Here is a 9,153-nt window from a genome sequence, read left to right as displayed (position 1 = left end):
GCAAGGCATCCTCCTACTGTTTCACTATGGTATGTGTTGAATACAACAGGTGCAGGCATCCAAACAATTTTTGTAGATTTTGCAGTCCTGACAAAGTGTGTTCTGAATCTGGACTTTACTCAAGACCATAAATCAGTCATCTGTGAATCAAATGCCACTGGCAAAAGCATGTGAACGTGTAAATCTACAGCTATGCAAATAAGGAATTAAAAACCTCTCTCCTGTACTTGTTTAAAAGTAGAATGATAATCTCCAAGGCTCAGATTACATGATCCGTATCTGTAAAGTGACCCTTACAGAAAAGGTCTCTTAAAAGACTTGAATTTGCCTGATTATCTGCATGTATGTCAAAACAAAGCCTTTGGTTTGGTCTTTATTCTACCGTCAAACCTGTCAGCCTCTCTCTTCACTCTCATACAGTAGCACTTCATTTGATTAGCCTCTTCTATATTTTACTTATTCAAAATAAACCAGTTGATTGCACCAGTCACACTGAAATAATTATTTCCTCCAGATTCCTAACAAATACAGATTTTTTCCAAAAGAAAAACAGTATAATTACCATGAATTTGATTATCAGGGAGAATGTCGCTGCTTAGAGTTCCCCAGAACTCTAAGCAGTGACATTCATTAGAAATTCACTAGAAATTGAAGTAAATTAAATTTCTGCTGGAGACTGCTGGCTTCTGTCATAATTTGCTTATTAAAATATTCAAACTGTATAACTGGCTAGAAGGAGCAGTGTGATGTACATGATCAATACATGAATTAAATTATACATGCCAAGTATGTATGATGCAATGTATGCATTGGCACCCCTTCGGGTTTCTACTCCTTGCTTGTCTCTAAAATCTTTACTATTGCTTGTCTCTAAAATCTTACTATTAGTAGGAAAAAAACCCAGTGTTGGTACCTAAATCAGGCAATAACTGCTTACGATTTCAAGAAGTGCAAAGCACCAAATCCACAGAAGTCAGTAGTGTGACCTCTATATTCAAAAGGAAATTATTTATTACATGCTTCATCTAGGCCAATCACTAGAGCTTAGGATTGCCTCAAAAGCTACAGTCTGAAATTTGAAAAAAAGCTACAGTTTGAAATTCAAACCTTCCACAGATGTCTCATGATGTTTAAAAACAACAGTTGAAACACCAAGCCAAAGCTTGGGCCACCTAATTCATTAACCCATTCCTTATGATGGTTCAGGATGGCTGCTTCATCAGAGAGAGCAAAACATACCATGCTAGAGATCTACAAAATAACCTTTCTGAAATACTACTCTTCATAATTCTCACGAATCAGTAACCACCTCATACCAATTATTTACTCTCACTTATTTACCATAGTCCAAGGTGCTAAAAAAGCTCATATTATCTGCTCAACAGAGTAGAGAATTTGAAGTTCTCAAAGAAATACAAAATTCAGTGAGAAACAGGCATTTAATACCTTACAAATGTCGTTTTGCACCTGCTTGAAAACTTGGTGGCAAAGATATCTTGATTTTAGATCACATTTACAAAAATGAAAATATTTTTTGTTTTATAACTGTGTCTCATTTTCTGTTACTAAGAGAAAATGAACATTCAAAACCAGACAACATTCAAAGCATGCAACTTAACTGCCTACCCCATGCTTTGTCCATTGCTTGAATCACTACTTCTTCCTTGTGGTCACTTCAAATAGTGAAAATACTGTTGATATGCACAGAGGCCCTCTGCAGTAACATGTAATTTCTGGTTCATACATTTTTCAGACATCAGAATTGACCCAGATAACTGAATCATGGACAGCCTTCCCACCCCACCATTTGCTGAAACTAAACTCTGACAAATATTAACTTTCAGGAAGTCAATCCCATTGATAGATTTCTTAGATGGCTTTCTTAGACTTGGCAGCACTTCTTGACAGGCTTTCTTAGACTTGATAGCACTCAAGGTACACTATGGTGCTGAAGCTTTACATTCAGGCTACAGTTAATTCAGAGTCCTCAGGCAACAAGGTATTATGCTGAAAAGAACACTCTATGGATGTCATGCTCCTAACATTGTTCTCACCCCTTCTCAGCATGGGCTACACTGTCCAACCCTAAGCCTCTTAGGAACTACCTTTCGATCTTGCTGCAGTTGAACTGGGACATCACCTATTGACACTGCTCAGAAAAATAAACTAAGAATTCAGTAATGAACCAGACCTGTTGCTTTTAAACTACTTGAAAAAAACAAAAAGATCCTTCCACCTACTTTGACCTTCAGCCACAACTACTGATTTCTCATTAGCATAACTGTTGATCCTATAAACAAAAGCAACCTTTAGAAATCAATACATTTTACTGTTTTTATAAATCTCGACGAATTTGACTTTCAGCTATGAGAATAACAGTTACTGATTCAATTTCCATTTGGTTTGATGACACATCCCTGCCTATTTTTTGGGTCCTGAAGAAGTAAAAGAATAAAATCACTATGCTTGCAGACAAATTTAATCAGCCACTGCTGCTAAACTAGGGATACCTTCAGTTAGCCGTAAAACTCTTGTACATAAAATGCAAGACAAGCAGCCTAAAAAGAAGTAAAGCTTTCATTATTCTATATCTCAGCATTATTTAAAAGCTATTTTATGAAAAGACTAATGAAAAAGTTTACTATATAGTTTGATCATAGTAAAGATTGTGGGGAAGAATTTTTGCTTTTCCTGTCATTTTTATTTTTTCCTACCATCCTTTGAGACTCAAGATCTTCAGCATCACTTCTTAAAAAAGTGCAGTATGCTACTCAAGTTACTTAAGAACACAGAACCACATCTGTGCTATTCAACCCCTGATGGTGGTTGGTGAGGTTTTTAAGGGTGGATGAGTCAGAACACTATCTGTATTCAGTACAGAAAGTTGAAAAAAACCAATCTATTTAGGGAAAGAAGTTAGAAATAACAGAAGAAAAGGGTCCGCCTTTGGAATTTCCTACTTTACAGCAGCATTAGCTCTAATGTATCACTCTTATGGAGCTGAAAAATACATTTCATGCTTCAAAAACACTGAGAGCAGGAGTAGATCTAAAATCTGGTCATCCAGCACGCCTTTACTCAGATACATGCTGCCCTTTTAAGTACTTACTTTTCTCCCTTTTCCCTCCCATACATGAAGTTTTCCATTACATCAGTGCCTTTGAAAGTCTTTTTAGCTTTTGTTTTAGACCTAGAATGTTAAGAAGCTTCATAATTTCAGAAAGGCCAGCGTTTGTCAAAACATTTTCATGTTTGCCAGATTATTTGAAGAAAAATGAACACAGAGTATCTATGGTACTGTCATCTCTCAAATAAGAAGTTAAACACTACATACAGCAGTAGAAAAAGAAAGGTCAAACTGGCAGCAGTAACGTGCTTAATGTAATATGAAATAATGACATGGGAAAGGATCGATATCACAGTAATAGGACATAACACCAAAGTATAAGTTTATAAAATTCTAGTTTACAAACAAGCAGAAATTGAAAACGTCTATTTCTACGTTTGTGCAGACAGCCTCACTGGAGCAGAAATACAGTTCCAACGTCACACATGATGCAGTTTGTGCACTCCAGATGCAATCTCATAATTGATGCATTATATTCAATACCCGATCCTTGCACTACAGAAGAGACATTCAGCCATTCCACAGTGTAACATCATACAGTGTACCCTAATTCGATACCTGAGTGTCTTCCCTGGTCACATACCATCTGTATTCTTGTTCACAGGTTGGTTGTATATGTAAGCATGAGAATAGTCCATAGGCTGATAAAGGTTACTGTGCTCCATGCACCCCATGGCTGACTGCTTCTTATCACTGTTTGCTTAAAGCTAATTATTTTAAACAAACAATATACCAAAAAAGCTATTACACTTGATTCTACCTTCTTTGGTCATCTTGGTCTCTTATTTCTATTACTACTTGCACCTGCTACTGTGATACTGCATTTAAGGATTCATTGGCTTGCTTTTGCTTTGTTAGTATCCTATTTAATAGTGACACATGGACCCACAGTCACCTTCTAAGGTCATCTGTCAAAAAAAATATTTGAATTGACTGTAATTCTAAAGCATGACAGCTGATGTTATTTACATCTCTGCTGACCAAGAGTCTGCCTCTGCATAACCTAAAGGCTTTCAAATAATGTATAATCATCTCTTGATAGAAACCATGGTTTCACTGAAACCTGTAAAACTTCTAGACTTAACAGGAACTCCATGCTACCATTTCTAATCCAAAAAACCCCAATTTGTCTTATGTCATATTACTGTCATGTTCTCCTCGTAAACCTTCTGTTTATAAGTACACTTCAATTCATCATGATATGAAAAATGTCCCTCTCACTGCATGCCCCCTTGATTTCTACATCAGTGACCCAATTCTAGGCCTTTATATCTTACATCATGTGGAATTAGTTCATACTGGATACGCTCATTACTCAGTTCTGTTTCTTACCTCTAACTCATTTAAATTCTTCCTCTGCACCAGATTCTATTGCAGCACCTCCATGTCCATTACTGACAGTCACCGATTTGATTTACAAATAGCTCAGAGGGGATCAGATGTTGCCAAAGAGACAGTAAGGAAAGAGAGGGAAGCTGGGAACTGATATGAGAAAAACAACAAAAGGAGAAAAGCAGAATGGAAAGAGTACAGAAAATTGGTTTGAATAACAGAGACTAACAGGATGCACCAAATGAGTGCCCACTGTTCAGTGATTAGTCATACCTAGTCCTCACTTATTTTTATAACACCTTAAATTTCTTCATAGTGAGATTACATCCACCTTGTCCACCTTGAAGTGATGCTTCACTTTTTGTATACTGTTTTATCCATGTTTTTTATTGTTGTAACAAAAGCTGTCTATTTCTTTGTTTAAGGCTTACCAACATCTTAAATACTATCTCTGCTTGTTTATAATTTTCATCATAATTACAGACTCAATCATAAATATTCATATAGTACCACACTGCAAATGCACATTCTACTTTATAGAACACAGATAAGGGAGCTCTCTAAACCACTTACTGTGTGACCCCTACCCAGAGGTATAGAAAAAGAAGTTGGGGTTATGCATTCACCAAAAACCGAAATCCTGGAATGATTCAAGTAAGATGGAGCTTTCCTAATAGAAAAAATGCATAGTAGCAATCCAATTATATACTGCAATGTCTCATTTGGAGGATTGTTCCTGAACATGCTTGTTCAAGTGCCTTTGCAGGATATATACAGAACAACACATTGGAATTTGGCTCCTAGTTAACACAGCACTGGTTACTAATTTAACTATAAAGATATCAGACTTCAAATTCTTGATTTTATGCCCACTCAACTCTCCAAACAAATGGCTCATTTCAGTGTGATTTAAATCCACATAATTATTAAAGAAGACTTAAAACCAAAATATCATCCCATTTTCTACAGACGGAAGGTGAATCAGAAAATTTGTTTCAGTTATCAGAATAATTTAATGCATTTCAGTACTAGCTAATTCAGAAATTGCATTACTGCATAAGAATACAGTAGGTAATTTGGAAAATGCTACTTTAATAGAAACATTACTCTGGAGGGATTGCGGTTTTATTGACCTAGGTCTACCTAGAGTTTTCACCTCTAAAGCAGATATGTTGTGATTAATAACTATTCAGAACAATTAATTTTGCACTGAAAATCTACAGCACTAACAGAGTGCCTATTAGAAGACCCCTCCCTCCCATTACATTTGTCTACTGCGGGTAGAGAAAATAAAAACACTGTCTCAGAATCACTGATTGTTCAATAAAAGTTTAACCGTCTTGTGCTATTAATGTGCTGGTGCTCCATGTGGAGTGCTCGTTTCCTTCCTTTTACTGAACGCCAAACGGAGGGACACAATGGGTGTGTTGTGCTCTGTCTAGCACGGTACGTGCGATATCTTTAAAAAGGAGGTGTGAGCCAGCTATAATACCACTACTCTTAACAGCACAAGTACCACAGACTAATCAACCCCAGCACAGGGGCATGCAGTCCATTGAAAGCTGGTGAAAAAGCTGCTTTTTATTATGACCTACATACTGCACAGCAGCAGTTGGACAATTTAAATCTAACGCTGAGGCTGAACACAATGCATGGAATCCAATAATGATGAACTCAGCGATGTACAGCTTTTCCAACATGCTCGCGGAGTTCTATGATATTTTATTTCACCCATGCTATCCTGACGGTAAAAAGCACAATGAAAATCCCAACAACAACAACAAAAAATCCTTGCCTTTTAGCACAGGCATAAAATTTTATCAGCTACTGGAAACATCCTTCTGAATCAGCAACCATATGGAACACACCACATCGAAACACTGAAGGAAAACGCAGTCAGATCAATGAATTCAGTCACCACTCCGAACCAGCCACTGACCAAAGCCAACCTTTCCACGCACAGATACCTAGAGGAGCATATTTCCCGCATGAAGTTGCGCTCAGCTGCGTCTCACAGAACCGCACTCAGGCGTACCTCTCTCTCTCTCCCCGCAGCCGAGGCGCACAGCGGCTCCCTGTTGTGCAGGAGTCCAGCGGCAGCAGCTCCCACGCCAACCTGCCGAGGCGCAGCCCGGAGCCCGCAGGGGAGCCCGGCCGAGCCCTCGCACACCTGCTCCTCGGCAGCGCCCGGCCCCGGCGCCAGCCGCGCACCAGAGCGGCGGGAGGAAGGGCGACACCCTTCTCCGGGATCCCCGGCTCCCGCTCGGAGCAGCAGCTAGCGAGCTGCCGAGACAGCACTGCAGAGGAACCTCGCCTCTACAAGACAAACCCCCGCTCCGCTGCCTGACAGCAGATATGCAGCATTATCGCCCCGCATTCCACCTCCTCCCATCAGCGGCGGGAGCGGCAGCCGCCAGTCTGTCAAAATGGCAGCTCGCGGGCCCGCCGGGTCGCCGGAATTACTCACTCGTATGCCCGGCTTCTGCTGCGTCCCCCGACGGGATTTTTGTTTATTCCCCGGTACGGCACAGCATAATATGTCACATTGTTTTCCATAAGCAAAATGGCTGGTCCCCTCGGCACCGCCGCAGAGCGCTCATTGGGCTCCCCCGGCTTGCCGGAGCCATGGCAACAGCCAACAGCCGCCCTGCCCGGCCCTGCCCGGCCCGGCGGCCCCGGCACCGCGCCCGCCCAGGGACCGCCGCCCCCCGGCCCCGCCGCGGCCCCGGCCCCCCGCAGCCCCTTGTCCTGCGGCAGCGGCCACAGCGGGCACAGCGAAAAGGCCGGGGCGGCGATGGAGCACCGCTGCAAGCCAGCCGGCCCGCAGGTTGCAAATTACCTTGCGAACGCGCTCAGGGAAGCTCTTCCGATGCAACCAAATTTGAGCGCCGAAATTATTTGACAGGGCGCAGCACTCAGGCTAAATAATCGTCTTTATTTAGGAAGTAACCATCGAGGATAACCGTAATACCAACCGTCAGCTGGTTTTCCAACAACAAAGCCCAAGCCCCCACTCGTTTACAAAAAGCTAACCCCTGACATTATCACAGTTCCTGGTGTTTATAAACACATTGCTTAATCTTAATAGGTTAAAAGTTGCTGCTTATTAAATGACTTACAAAGCTTGTGCATTACAATCACTGTGCAAACCCATTTTGTCCTATTTAGAATAATGCATTTTTTCATTTCAACTAGAAGTAGGAGATACTTGTGAGCAATTTAAAACTGCTTCTTAAAACACTCTTAAACAGTTGTCGTTAGCTAGCATCTCAACTGCCAGGAGTCAGGAATAAAAGCTAGAAAGTACATGCAGCACTCTTCAACCTAAAATTCTCAGAAAATCATTTAGAAGCATAACATATATCTGACCAAACTTACTGCATTTCATACACAAGAGTTCTGAGTATTGGCCAGAACTTCCTATTCGTTAACAGGGATTGACTTACTATATATCTCAAATCATGGCATTTCCTTGTCCAGTGTCATACTTCTCTAGGACTACAGCAGGTTTTTCACCTCTGAGTACAGCTTGTAGACAAAGCTCTGCTGCTCCGCCACTCTAGGTAAATTTGCTGCTCTCAGCATGCAAGGACAGTGGTGTCACTGTTGAGTCCCAGGCAGAGAACTAAGGTCCACTCTGGGGGATTTAACATATTCCTTCAGAATCTGTACCCTCTTTTCCTTGTGAAAGGGCTAGTTTCTCTGGAAGTGAGTACTGAGCACTCTGAAAGTGATCTGGGAGGGGTTCACCAGGGGACAAGTAGATAAATTTTGTTAAGATTTCTGAGGTGTCAGAACCAAAACATTCCAGTACATTTAAGTAGGTGCTTCAACATCCTTGTTTCTTCTTCACTTAGACTTCTTTAAAAAGACGGGTAGATGTCCACATCTCTCAAAACTGCAGCTGGGGCTAAAAGTCTGTGCTAGCATGAGGTAAAAGAACCCCCAGCTCCCATGACTCAAACACATACTTTCTGTGCTGCAATTAGTGTCCAGCAGTACCTTTTGATCTAAAACGGACGTCTGCTGATTTGGCAACCCAATTCTGTAGCCTTTTTCTGGAAAACATTAAACTATTGAAGTAATTATTTACACATTAGGTATTAAAACGAAACCAGCCTGCATTACCAACAAGAATACCATTTCATCATGATTGGTTCACTACCTTTTTTTGTTAATAAGCAACATGAAACAGACTGCACATCCAGTCTCTTGCTTCTTAATGCATTGATACAGTTACTGACTCTAAAAAAAAAAAAAAACCAACAAATTAAAAAGTGCTCTTCTGTAAGGGGAGAAACAAAGAGATTTCCTATCACTTTATTGCATTAACTGTGATTACTGTCACAATACTCTCCACAAGGCAGTATTACTGTCATAACACTCTCCACATAGCTTTCAGAAAAGTAGAGGTAATGAGTTTTTAAGTAATAGGTTAGAGCTTGGAAAGGTTTCAGAATGTTTGTCCGTATCTATACATATACAGGCATCTTAATGTACAGTGGAAGCATAGTATTTTCATAAAAATGTTTTTGAAGTTTGTTTTTAACAAAAAACCTGTTGTAAGATCACAAGTTCATAATTCAGTCTTTAGGGATCTAGAACTGTCTGTAATGCAGGTGTACTTCCATCTAGAAAAGGGTGATGGAGCTTTTTCATGCAGTATGCTCATAGGACTTAACAATATACAAGCA

General features: G+C 40.3%; 1 protein-coding gene across 1 annotated transcript in view; it reads right to left on the bottom strand.

Moving 5' to 3' along the window:
- The window catches only part of LOC114069172, a gene marked incomplete at its 3' end in the record, with an annotated part of 109,104 nt that extends 102,075 nt beyond the window's left edge, over positions 1 to 7,029 (bottom strand). Inside the window, exon 1 of the mRNA XM_027905790.1 lies at positions 6,927 to 7,029. The remainder of the gene's footprint in view (positions 1 to 6,926) is intronic.
- Positions 7,030 to 9,153: the final 2,124 nt, after the last annotated feature.

This window comes from Empidonax traillii, unplaced genomic scaffold (genome assembly GCF_003031625.1).
Source record: "Empidonax traillii isolate 1590-97213 ecotype Southwest subspecies unplaced genomic scaffold, ASM303162v1 scaffold1207:size155010, whole genome shotgun sequence".
NCBI lineage: Eukaryota > Metazoa > Chordata > Aves > Passeriformes > Tyrannidae > Empidonax > Empidonax traillii.
The sequence above is the reverse complement of the archived record's forward strand: the minus strand, read 5'-3'. Positions and strand labels throughout refer to the sequence as shown.